Raw genomic sequence first — 11,419 nt, forward strand, 5'->3', positions numbered from 1 at the left:
TCTCCGGACATCTACACACTACTATGTGTAAAACAGATAGCTTGTGCGAAGCTGCTATACAGCACAGGGAGCCTAGCTCAGTGCTCTGTGATGACCTAGATGGGTGGGACGGGGGTCAGGATGGAGGTTCAACAGGGAGGGGATATGTGTATACATATAGCTGATTCATATCATTGTACAGCAGAAATTAACACAACATTGTAAAGCAATTATCTTCCAATTAAAAAAAACACAAAACATGGTCTTGTAAATACTAGCTGTTCAACCAGTATGTGAAGAAGGAAGGGAAGATTTTGACATTTATACATTTATACAGCGCCTGCTCTAAACAGGGTTTCCTGGCAATTTTCCAGATGCCAAAAGTACAAAAACCAGCTGGGTATGCAGAGTGAGAAGTGAGAGAAACGAACAGGACTGGAGTCACCGCATTGAGGTGGAAGCTGAGGACCAGAGGAGCATCGGCTGCAGCCCAGCCCAACAGTGACCTCTGGACGCTGCCTCTTGGCGCTCCCTCCCTTTCTTAGCATCCTCTTCCTGCCCATCCTCTGCTTCTCCAGGGTACCCATGGCACAGGCACTAAGACCTCCCTCCTTCCCTCCCCAGCCCCATTTTCTCACTCTCAGGATCTTCCTCCTGGACACTTTCACGCAGAAAACCTTCCTGAATCCTGAGTTGAAATACAGCCTCTGTCTGCACCTGTGCTGAGCCCTGTGCTGTGGCAGTGAGCTCTGATTTAGAACAGGAGTTGAGAGCGTGGTCCTTGAGCCATGCTGACACGGCTCACTTCCTTGCTCACTCTGCTACTTACTGGGTGCATGACTCTAAGCTCTCTCTGCCTCACTTTACCCCTTCAGAAAATGGGCATAGTAGCAATCACACTACCTGCCTTAGGGGATTGCTGTGAGGGGAATTTAAACTCAGGTCTGTGCTCAACATGTAGGAATCATCACGTTGAGCCCCAGTGGCAGAGAATGAAGAGGAACTAAAAAGCCTCTTGGTGAAGGTGAAAGAAGAGAATGAAAAAGCTGGCTTAAAACTCAACATTCAAAAAACAGATCATGACATCTAGTCCCATCACTTCATGGCAAACAGACATGAACAAAAATGGAAACAGTGGCAGATTTTATTTTCTTGGACTCCAAAATCACTGCGGACAGTGACTGCAGCCATGAAATTAAAAGATGCTTGCTCCTCAGAAGAAAAGTTGTGACAAATCTAGAAAGCATATTAAAAAGCAGAGACATTACTTTGCTGAAAAATGTCCATATAGTCAAGCTATGGTTATTCCAGTTGTCACATATGGATATGAGAGTTGGACCATAATGAAGGCTGAACACCAAAGAATTGATGCTTTCAAACTGTGGTGCTGGAGAAGACTCTTGAGAGTCCCCTGGAGAGCAAGGAGATCAAACCAGTCAATCCTAAAGGAAATCAACCCTGAATATTCACTGGAAGGACTGATGTTGAAGCTGAAGCTGAAACTCCAAAACTTTGGCCATCTAATGGGAAGAGCCGACTCATTAGAAAAGACCCTGATGCTGGGAAAGATTGAAGGCAAGAGGAGAAGGGAGCAAGAGAGGATGAGATGGCTGGATGGCATCATCAACTCAATGGACATGAGTTTTAGCATGCTCCAGGAGATGGTGAAGGACAGGGAAGCCGGATGTGCTGCAATCCACGGGGTTGTAAAGAATTGGACATGACTTAGCGACTCTTTACCACTGTGCCACTTGGGAAACCCCGAGAACTACACTATTTTATCCTGATCATCGGGTCTCTCCATAAAGTGACCCTTGTCTCCCTGGACAGCACAGATGTAGCTTGGTGGGCAAGCAGAGGCTTTGGGCCAAGACAAACCCTCCCTGTATCAGCCGTGTTGATCTCATGTGCGTATTACCTCCTAGTGTTCATCATCACTGCTTTCATTTGGACTTCTCCAGCCCCTGATCGGGTCCCTGCCATGCATCACAGACCTTCCTACTGAGATTCCTTGTCTCCAGTGACTCCTTCTGCTCATATGCCCTTCATATTGCAAGATAAATCTCCCTAAAATGGAAATCCAGTGATTGCATACTTCCCTGTCTCTCCCACTAGACTGGAAATGTATTATATTTTTCCTTCTGCCTGCAGTCCCAGAATAATACAAAACAGGTGTTTAAATGACTGAACTTTACTTTCCCCCTTTTTTCCTATGTTTATATCCTTAACCCTTAGAAAAGAACAATCCATATGTCCACCAGGAGGGAAACAGATATATATATAATGGCATATTCATAAAAGAGAATGGTGACTAGAAGATGAAATCCAAGAACTAGATCTCCTTGTATGAGCCTGGATGGATCCCCAAGTAGGATCCTGAGAGAACCAGGTCAATGTCAAAATGATATGCGTAATATATGCAATTTGTCCAAGTTTATAACACTGTTGCTGTTTAGTTGTTAAGTTGTGTTAGACTCTTTTGTGACCCCATGAACTGTAGCCCATCAGGCACCTCTGTCCATGGGATTTCCTAGGCAAGAATATTGCAGTGGGTTGCTATTTCCTTCTGCATTATAATATTCTACAACTCTTTATATTTTGATGGTTAGCCAAAGTATATAAAATATGGGTTATATATACAAAAAATGTATTTGTATCCCTGAGAGGAGAGGTAGAAAAAGGTCTTTGAGGGAAGGCAGTATGTAAAATTTGGCTTTATTTACTATTTTATATATATATGTGTGTGTGTGTGTGTGTGTGTGTGTGTAAAGAGAGAGAGAGAGAGAGAAAACAGAGCCAGGCAAATGGTGTGGTATATATATGTGTGTGTGTATTTATATATATACATATCTCAAGAAATATTGTTGAATGAATGAAAGTCTTTGCTGTTTATCCATTTTCTGGGTCATCTCACAGGTAGAAAAATCCATTTGGAACAAAAACCTTTATTTAGTAAGAATGATTTGGCCCCCTCTCTACCTCTCTTGGCTGAGAAGGCAATGGCACCCCACTCCAGTACTCTTGCCTGGAAAATCCCATGGATGGAGAAGCCTGGTGGGCTGCAGTCCATGGGGTCGCTAAGAGTCAGACACGTCTGAGTGACTTTACTTTCACTTTTCACTTTCATGCATTGGAGAAGGAAATGGCAACCCACTCCAGTGTTCTTGCCTGGAGAATCCCAGGGACAGGGGAGCCTGGTGGGCTGCCATCTATGGGGTCGAACAGAGTCAGACACGACTGAAGTGACTTAGCAGCAGCAGCAGCTACCTCTCTTGGAGAGAGCTTCCCTGGTGGCTCAGTAGTACAGAGTGTGACTGCAAAGCAGAAGATGCAGGTTCAATCCCTGGGTCAGGAAGATCCCCTGGAGGAGGAAATGGCAACCCACTCCAGTATTTTGCCTAAAAAAATCCCATGGACAGAGGAGACCGCGGGGCTACAGTCCAAGGGGCTGCAAAGAGTCAGACACAACTGAGCATGCACCATACCGCTCTTGGAAACCTACAATGGTCACAGACACAGTTTTAAATAAAAACACGCAAAACGAAGTAGCTATTTTATAACTGCGAATTTATTCAATTCAAAGGGCTGACATTAATCTAATATTGTCGCCTTATTTTCCTGGTGTTCAAATGTTCTTTCTTCCATGAAATTATGATATTCAATAGCTGCTTTAAAAGATGTACTCAATTAGCAAAATGAAAACTTGGTTACTCTTTGAGGGCCCCCTAGATGTGCCAAACTCATTCTTATTCCTCCAATGATCTGGCCTTTTCCTCTCTCCCCATGCCTTACCACTGAGATGAATGAATTCATTATTCAGGGCTTGGATTTAAAAAAATTGCTTGCTTCTAGAAATAGTTCCTGACTCTGCAGACTTTTTTCATCTCCTTGGAAAAGATGTCACATTGTGTCCATCACTTTTCAGAACATTCATCACTTGTGTATTTACTAAGTCAGAGTGAGTCTCCTCCATTCTAGTAAATTATAAGTTTCATGAGCACAAGAATGGTCCTTATCTGCGATATAAGCACCATTCTTGTGCTCATGAAGCTTATAATCTACTCAGTGCTCCGTGGTGAAGGAAATTCAAAATACAGGGGATATATGTACACGTATGGGCTTCCCAGATGGCTCAGTGGTAAAGAATCTACCTGCAATGCAAGAGCCTGTGTTCGATTCCTGGGTCGGGAAGATCCCCTGGAAGAAGGCAAGGCAACCCACTCCAGTATTCTTGCCTGGATCTACACCAAGCACTCTTTTATTATTCCAGCCCCATTTTCCTTGGGAATGACAACAGGCAGGTGAGTGGATGACAAGGCAAGCTCATGGTTCCCTCCCGCCCATCCGTCTGCCTTGCAGCACCCATGCACTTTGAACGTTAAAAAGGAGCTAAACAGATGTTTTATGTGCATTTACTTTAAGTTATCTCAGCCGTTTCTCATAAGGAGCTCATGAGTTGTTATTTTATTAGATTCCTTGTATTCATGAAGAAATTGGGGCTTAAAGAGATTAGATCACTTGTTCACCCAAGTTTATGGAACAGTACACAGCAGGGCTGGCATCAGAGCTCAGTTGTCTCTCATTGCCAAGACCACACCGTTTTGCAGGCTTTGTGGGTCATTGCACACCAAGTACCTCATTTCTCTCATTCCTCTCATTTCCCCACATAATATGACTCACAGTTATTACATTAAGGTCCTTGGTTTTGCTTTGTTTGCTTGTTGTCATCCCTAGCTCTGTTGATACTGCCACACAAATCAGTGTCTGTGAAAATTTCTGGATGCTCCCCCTTGTACCTACATATCTGTACCTGCATCTCTATCTCTATCATACTTACCTATCTCTATATTAGTATATCTATGTTCATCTATCCATCTATCCATCCAACCATCCATTTTCTCTATCTTATCTATCGATCCATTCATCCAACCATCTATCCATCCATTTTCTCTAGCTACCCATCTATCTATCTATCTATCTATCTATCTCTATGTCCATCCATTCATCTATCCATCCATTTTCCCTGTCTATCTATTTAGTGTCTTGGCCATTTTGTTTAACACAGAATCACACAGCACTCAAGCTTCAAAGTCAGATTCAAAAAATGACTGTAGTCTTGACTCTGGCACTTGCCAGTCACAGATCTTGAGTCATGAACCTGTTGCCCATGGGTCTCATTTGTTAATGATCTCCAAACATAGACTTACTCAACCTGGTGTTTAGGTATGTGAAAAAGGGAAAGTGCTAGTCGCTCAGTTGGGTCTGACTCTTTGCAATCATATGGACAGTAGCCTGCCAGGCTCCTCTGTCCATGGAACTCTCCAAGCAAGAATACTCGAGTGGGTTGCCATTCCCTTCTCCAGGGGATCTTCCTGACCCAGGGATTGAACCCAGGTCTCCTGCACTGCAGATAGATTCTTTACCAGCTGAACCACCATACCAAAATATTTATTTGTCCTTGGATCTGTGCAGGATTTTCACGGGGAGCTCTACTTTTAAAATCCATCTACACTACAGATTTTAAGTAGAAGGAAGGCAGAGAGCACTAGCTATCTGGATCTGCTAGAGACCCAGGAATATTAAGCAAACGTAAAGTTTAGGACTTCCCTGGTGGGACAATGGGTAAGAATCCACCTGTCTTCCTGATGGTTCTATGGGTAAAGAATTCACCTGCAATGCAGGAGACACAGGAGATGCAGGTTCGATTCCTGGGTCTGGAAGATCCCCTGGAGGAGGAGATGGCAACCCACTCCAATATTCTTGCCTATAGAATTCCACGGACAGAGAAGCCTAGCGGGCTACAGTCCAAAGGGTCACAAAGAGTCAGACACAACTGAGCGACGTGGCATGCATGCATGCCAATAGAGGGGACGTGGGTTCAATCCTTGGTCTGGGAAGATTCCACATGTTGCAGAGCAAGTGAACCCCTGTGCACCCCAACTATGCCTGTGCCATAGAGCCCGTACTCCACAACAAGAGAAACTACAGCAAGGAGCCTGTACACCGCATCTAGAGAGTAGCCCCTGCTCACCACAACTAGAGTAAGCTGACACGCAGCAACAAAGACCCATCAGGGTCAGATAAAGAGTAAATAAACAAAAAATTAAAAGTAAAGTTTATATTCAATATTAGCAATAAATATCACCATGCTGTTATTCCACTTACCCCTTCAAATTCACTGAGTCACCATTCAACACAAGATGGAGTAGCACTGAGTCAAGGCAACACCTTTCCCATCTCAGCAGAATTAGGCAAGGATGAGGAAACCATGGAGGTGCTTGGCGTGGACAGAGCCAGGCGCCAAGAGAGGCCAGCCTGGCACTGGAAAGGTGTTGTTAGCTAAGGCTGGCTCTCCATTCTGGATGGTTCTACAGGACCTCTGCTCTGTCTCTCATGGTCCCTGTTTCTGCTACCTGTTTTATCTTGCTGTCTGAGCAGCCATATTCACCTTCACAGCTCCTTGGTCCCAAGTGATGATCTCTTTGAAACAGCAAGGGTTGACAATTCAACTGGTCCTGTCGGGTGAGGTTTTACTCCTAAGGTAGCCAACTCTGTGGGAGAAGGGAATGTGATATCACACATGTGACATATACACATCCATCCTTCCATACACATGTGATAACGGAAGTCTACCTGTGAATGGCAGAAAATCATTAGAAAAGGGGAACTCTGGGATGACCAGAACCCCCAAATTTTCTATGCTATCCCCCATCTTATGCTCGTTTGTGTTCAACTCTTTGTGACCCCATGGACTCTAGCCCATCAGGCTCCCCTGTCCGTGGAATTTTTACAGGGGGATATATAGAAGTATTGACTGTATTGCTCTGAGACCTTCCTATATATATACAATCTCCTTGTAATAGAAAAGTGGGGATATGGCCATAGAAAAATGTTTGGTTACAGCTAAATGTCTTGTTTGTTATACAATCACTATCCAGGGTTCGAACTTCTATCTGTTTTCTGAGACGGTGATCTTTATATTCTAACTCTAGCCAGTCATATCTACACACAACTTCCCCGGCACGAAAATCCTCTCTTCACCCAATCCTGAAAAATATTATTTTACCAATCCAAATATGTCAGGGATTTTATTGCATTTGCATTTCAAACCTGATAAAATCATTTTCCGGGTGACACTTTTCCTTGAAGGCAACTTCAAATTGAATATTTTTTTCCCTTGTTATCTCTCTCTCCCTTTCCAGTCCAACTTCACTTTTAGATTGCAAATCACTCGCTATCAAGAGAGAGGCAGTGATGCACTGTTGCCATCGTTCCCTCCCTGGTCTGAGAAGAGGTTCAGCTTTGCATTTCCAACTCAGGGCTAGACTTACAGGAAATCTTTTGCAAGCACATTGAGATATCTTCATCACCTGTATCTCACAAGGTGATCATGGCTTTTTGCCAAGTACCTAAAAGTGACATCTCCTATCATGCCCCAAAGAAATTAAGGCAAAAAACATATTCATACTTGGATTTCACAGATCCACCCTTTATCCATGATCCTTATTTTTGACTTCCTTTAAGCACTTGTAACAAGATAAAATACAGGCTCAGAGTCAGATAGGTCATTCCAGGTGATGCTAGTCATAATGAACCTGCCAGACAATGCAGGAGATATACAAGACGCAGGTTCAATTCCTGGGTCAGGAAGATCCCCTGGAGATAGGGCATGGCAACCCATTGGAAAAGACTCTGATGCTGGGAAAGATTGAAGGCAGGAAGAGAAGGGGATGACAGGGGATATGATGGTTGGATGGGATCACTGACTCGATGGGCATGAATTTGAGCAAGCTCTGGGAGTTGGTGATGGACAGGGAAGCCTGGCATGCTGCAGTCCATGGGGTTGCAAAGAGTCAGACACGATTGAGTGACAGAAATGAACCCACTTCATTATTCTCACCTGAAGAATCCCATGGACAGAGGAGGCTTACAGGCTACAGTTCACAGGGTCACAAAGAGTCTGACATGACTAAAGTGACTTAGCACGCACGCACAGAGTCAGACAGTTTTGCATGTGAAATTCTTTTCATAAATGACAAATGAGAAGACTGAAGACTAAAGCATATGGTATTTGAGACAATTCAATAAACTAACACCTCGTATGGTGCACACATGAATGTAAGCTATTGGGAGTTTTTTTTCATCTGCTTACATCATCTTTTTCCAGAAAAGTTCTCAGGAAGATCTCTAATAGGAACTGTTTACATTGGAAAACTCCCAGTGTTCAGTAAGAGGAAAAAAAAAAAAGTGAAAATGAAAGGTTGCTCAGTCATGTCCAACTCTTTGGGATCCCATGGACTATACTATCCATGGAATTCTCCAAGCCAGAATACTGGAGTGGGTAGCTGTTCCCTTCTCCAGGTGATCTTCCCAACCCAGGGATTGAACCCTGGTCTCTCGCATTGCAGGCAGATTCTTTACCAGCTAAGCCATAAGGGAAGCCCAGCAATACCAGAGTGGGTAGCCTATCCCTTCTCCAGGGGATCTTCTCAACCCAGGAATTGAACTGGAGTCTCCTGCATAGCAGGTGGCTTCTTTACCAACTGAGCTATCAGAGAAGTCCAAGAGGAAAAAAAATGGAGATTTAGAACACTGAGTGACACAGACTGCATGACTCAACCTCTTAGAGCTTCGTTTTTGTCTCTGTCAAAGGAAGGCAGCTTGTAGGGTTGGTGTGAAGACGCAAATAGATGTGAACCCAAGGTGATCTCTACAATCTTCAAGACATTGTTCTTGCCATTGTTCCTAAGAGATGATTCATATAGAACTTCTCCTATGTGCTAGGCATGGAGCCAGAATGTGATAGGCTTTGTCCCATGGTACTTTTACTCTGCAGGGTGCATCGTATTCTACTTGACACATAAAGAAACGGAGACACCAAGAAGTCAAACTCTTACCTCTGTAGGTAACAGAGCCAGATTCATCCCCACATTGCTGTCTTTGCTGTTGCTGTCACCATATTCACTCTGCAAGAGGTACAGGTCTTCTAAACCCTAAAATTAAAAGGGAAAACAAATGGAAATTATTATGAAAGAAGCGCAAGGAACTGAAGGCTCAGAGAAAAACGTTCTTGGCACTTCCTCAAAATACTAATTGAAAACTTGTTTAAACACCCAGGACTGTCAGCCAGATGGTGAAACATATAATTAAAATAATTACCCTAAATCTGGCAATCTAGAATTATCACTTATTATTATTAATATAGCACCTATTCAGACAGAATTAACTTTTTTTTTAACTTCAAATTTCTTCTGTAATATTTATTACAGCCCCATAAGCATGAGAATTATCTGTCTTTGGGATAAAGACAGATTTTTTTAAATAATTTTATTTATTTATATTTTTTGGTTGTGCTGGGTCTTTTTTGCTGTGTGAGCTTTTCTCTAGTTGCAATGAGTGGAGGCTATTTTAGCTGTGACGCAAGGGGTTTCTTATTGAAATGGCTTCTTTTCTTGCAGAGCATGGTCTCTAGGCCCATGGGCTTCAGTAGTCCATGTGGGCTCATTAGTAGCAGCGCCCTGGCTCTAGAGAACAGGCTCAGTAGTTGTGGAGCACAGGCTTAGTTGCTCCAAGGCATATGGGATCTTCCTGGGTCAGGGATCAAACCCTTGTCTCCTGCATTGGAGCTACCAGGGAAGCCCTGGGATAAAGTCTTTATAACTTTCCTTTACATTAACATTCACCTACACAGAGTGTTTCCTTCAGCATGAAGGTATTTACCCAGCAATTCTGCCATCATGTACAGTGTCATTCCCATTTCAAAGATGGGAATGTTAATGCCCTGTATAGTATATCAATGACTACTAAATTATTGGGCAGAGAAGTAGTTTCTTAACACCTAACTCCATTCAGACATGAACTTTTTGAATTATGAAGGTCAAAAAAGAAAATGAAATTAATGTGCAAGGGTGTTCAGTGTCAGCCCGCTTACTAGAACAAAACCTTGGAAAATCTCTAGATTCCCAATTTTAGGAAGAAGGTTATGTATCTTGTTTGCCAACTTCATGGCACATTATGCAGAGATTTGAAATGTTTTTGAAAAGTATGTGATATCATGTAATTATGTTCATTATCTATTTATTTATGTGCTGAGTGCCTGCATGCTCAGTCACTCAGTCCTGTCTGATTCTTTGTGGACTGTAGCCCACCCAGCTACAGTAGCCCACCCATGGACTGTAGCCCATCCAGCTCCTCTGTCTGTGTGGATTCTCTGGGCAAGAATATTGGAGTGGGTTGCAATTTACTCCTCCAGGGGACCTTCCCAACCCAGGGATCAAACTCACATCTGCATCTCCTGCATTGACAGGTAGGTTCTTTACCAGTGAGCCACCTGGAAAGCCCAGTACATACTACATAATGTTGAGTGAGAAAAAAAGAAAAAAAGAAAAGCCTACATGTCAAAATTATATATTTACAATGGGTGATTATAATACTCAGAAGATAAACAAGAACTTGTGCTTGATAAGAAGACAAATTTTTTTCTTTTCAAGTTTTTGTATATTTGCATTTTATGTGGTGATGATACTGATTTTATAATAACAATGATTATGGATGCATTTTACTTGTTTTTCTGAAGTTTCTTTTTTAAAATAAATTTATTTTGGCTGTGCTGGGTCTTCATTGCAGCATGCAGAATCTTTAGTTGTGGCATGAAAACTCTTAGTTTTGGCATGAAGGATCTACTTCCCTAATCAGGGATCGAACCCAGCCTCTTGTATTGAGAGCATGAGTGTTAGCCTCTGGACTCCCAGGGAATTCCTCACTGATGTATTTTGCAATGTTCATTTGTAAATACAGAAGTGAAACTAGAATGGTTACTTGATTCCAAGATAGCTTCTCTACTAGTGACTAAAAATCATAAATGGCAGCCCTTTGGGCAATTCTCCTTTTCTTTCTAAGATCCCTCACAGCTTAGGAAGCTGCATAATTTTGTGGATTTCACTGGCTGCTTTACCAGTGTATTAATTTTGCTTCATTGGCTGCTTTGCCAGCGTATTGATTTTGTTTCTGTCCGCCAGAGACACCCACTGCTGAGGGGTTGGGACTAATTGCCTATTTGCTCTGATTGGAGAGGACACTGTTATTACGTCATCTCAGATAATCAGGGTTGACTTCCTGGAGAAGGTCAATGAGTTGAGGGACATGATGGAATACCCACCCAGGGAGAAAATGATTTCAGGCACAAGGAGCCGTGTAGCAGAAGGGCAAACGAAGTGGGGAGATTCCTGCCCACCTTTGCCAGTTGAATTTTGCTTAAACACAAAAAGTGAAAAGCAACTAAAGAAAAGAACATAAAATCCTTCTATCTGGCTCCTTCTTAGCTCAGCCACCATTGATATCTCCCCTATGAAGTCCAAATTCCTCAGCCTGGGGAGGGGCATGATAGAGACAGAAGTAAAGGAAATGGGCTTTGGGAATGGGATGAAGAGATTCAGAGCTC

This window comes from Bos mutus, chromosome 25 (assembly GCF_027580195.1).
Source record: "Bos mutus isolate GX-2022 chromosome 25, NWIPB_WYAK_1.1, whole genome shotgun sequence".
Lineage (NCBI taxonomy): Eukaryota > Metazoa > Chordata > Mammalia > Artiodactyla > Bovidae > Bos > Bos mutus.